The sequence below is a fragment of the Heteronotia binoei genome, chromosome 5, assembly GCF_032191835.1.
Source record: "Heteronotia binoei isolate CCM8104 ecotype False Entrance Well chromosome 5, APGP_CSIRO_Hbin_v1, whole genome shotgun sequence".
NCBI lineage: Eukaryota > Metazoa > Chordata > Lepidosauria > Squamata > Gekkonidae > Heteronotia > Heteronotia binoei.
The window spans coordinates 30,767,387-30,769,596 of record NC_083227.1 but is presented as its reverse complement, the minus strand read 5'-3'; the positions used below and the strand labels follow the sequence as shown (position 1 = coordinate 30,769,596).

Below are 2,210 nucleotides of genomic sequence, written 5' to 3'. Positions count from 1 at the left end.
CTAATGTTGAATTGGAAACTCTTTTGATTAAATTTCAACCCACTGGTTCTAGTCCAACCTTCTGGGGTAACAGAAAACAACTCCACACCTGATCCTTTCAAACTTCAGATGCCGAAGTCTGAACTAGGGTCCTTCTGCCTACAAAATGGATGCTCTTCCAATGAGCCACCATCCCATCTCACAAGACATTACAGATTTTCTTTAGATCACATGCCTCTGGTTCCTCTGTCTTCCACCGTTACTTCCATTCTTGTTCTCTTCCTCCTCCTCCCTTTCAAAAGAGCAGCCATTTCATCTGGAAGAGGGAAAAGGGTAGACAAGATTAATATATCAGGGGCAGAAACCAATCTAAAGCACTTTGAGAGCCTCATATCCATTCACAGATGGTCCCTGATGAACTTGCTAACATTTTTACATGCCTCCCACCAGTTTCAGTGGGGAGAGATTACCCTGGAGGCTTCTGGCTTTAAAAAACAATTATTTACAAATATACAGTGAGGGCACAGCTGTAAGAGAAAAGGCTTTCCCACAGGGCCGCAGATCCACCACACCATATCAGATCTCATCCTCTATATGACAGCCCTTCAAGTACTTGGCGCAGAGTGGTAAAGCAGCAGTATCGCGCAGTCTGACCTCTCTCCTCAGGACCTGAGTTCGATTCCGGCGGAAACTGGATTCAGGTAGCCGGCCCAAGGTTGACTCAGCCTTCCATCCTTCCGAGGTCGGTAAAATGAGTACCCAGCTTGTTGGAGGGGAAAGTGTAGATGACTGGGGAAGGCAATGGCAAACCACCTCATAAAAAGGTCTGCCATGAAAACGTGAAAGCAACATCACCCCAGAGTCGGAAATGACTGGTGCTTGAACAGGGGACCTTTCCTTTTCCTTTCCTATCAGCATATCCAATTCTTAATGTTGCTCCCATCAATTTCCACTTTAGGTAAAGGCAGTCCACTGTGTTTCCGACTCTGGGGTGACGTCGCATCACATTTTCACAACAGACTTTTTTTATGGGGTGGCTTACCATTGCCTTCCCCAGTCCTCTACATTTTCCCCTCAGCAAGCTGGGTACTCATTTTACCGACCTCGGAAGGATGGAAGGCTGAGTCAACCTGGAGCCGGCTACCTGAACCAGCTTCCGCTGGGATCGAACTCAGATCGTGAGCAGAGAGCTTGGACTGCAGTACTGCAGCTTTACCACTCTGCACCACGGGGCTTCTTAATTTCCACTTCACTGTCATGTAAATCTAAGCTAGCTTTCCTTATGATGTGTTCTGCATACAAACTGAAGAGACAAAGGGATAAGATATATCCTTGTCTGACTCCTTTGCCAAGTGGGAACCATTCTAGTTCTCCATACTCTTTCCTAACCATGGCCCCTTCCTCCAGAGTACAGATTTCACATCGCAGCCGTCAGATATTGTGGCGCAGCCATTCTTTAAAAACCAACCATAATTTTCTGGCAGTTCTTCTTTCATATACGGAAATAGGCTTTGTTGTAAGACTCCGAGTGTCACTTTACATTACTTGCATGAGAAATTAATGCAGTGGTCCCCAACAGTGTTGTTGTTGTTATGTCATCAATTTATGAATTACCCCATCCCTGTAAAGACAGGGCTCTGGGTGATAAACAGTAGACAGAATCATACAAGAATTTAAATACACAGTTAGACATGTAATTAAAAGATCTAAGATGGTGCCCCGATAAATCTTATGCTCATACTGGACTGTGCCGCCACCTCATGGGCTGGGCAGGATTTTACAGTCTCTCCAAAACATCTTTTCCACGCTAGGAACCAAAGTATAAAAACCTCCTCATCAATTCTTTATTACCATTGAATTCCTTCTGGACGTCCTCCAGGAACAGCTTTCGGTCACAAAAGTTCCGGATTTTGTCTTTCACATCAGTGGGGAGACGGACAGGATTTTCCAGCTGCCTGTCATCGTAACTGATGGAGAGGAAAAGAAAAGCCAGCAGTTTTTCCACTAACATTTTTTAAAGTTATTTATTGGCATCAGCACTTGTTTTTGTAGAAAAAGCCCAGCAGGAACTCGTTTGCATATTAAGCCATGCCCCCTGCCATCACCATTTTTTCACATAGGGTTTTTATGTAGAAAAAGCCCAGCAGGAGCTCATTTTCATATTAGGCCACACCCCCTGATGCCAAGCTAGCTGGAACTGCATTCCTGCTCAAAAAAAGCCCTGATTGGCG

The 2,210-nt window shown here is 45.0% G+C and overlaps 1 long non-coding RNA gene across 1 annotated transcript; it reads right to left on the bottom strand.

The window, feature by feature from the left end:
* Positions 1 to 233: 233 nt before the first annotated feature.
* Positions 234 to 1,949, bottom strand: LOC132571357 (uncharacterized). The gene is made up of 2 exons (XR_009555385.1): positions 1,831 to 1,949; positions 234 to 295 (listed from the first exon to the last, which is right to left on the bottom strand). It is a non-coding gene; the product is annotated as an uncharacterized LOC132571357 (long non-coding RNA).
* Positions 1,950 to 2,210: the final 261 nt, after the last annotated feature.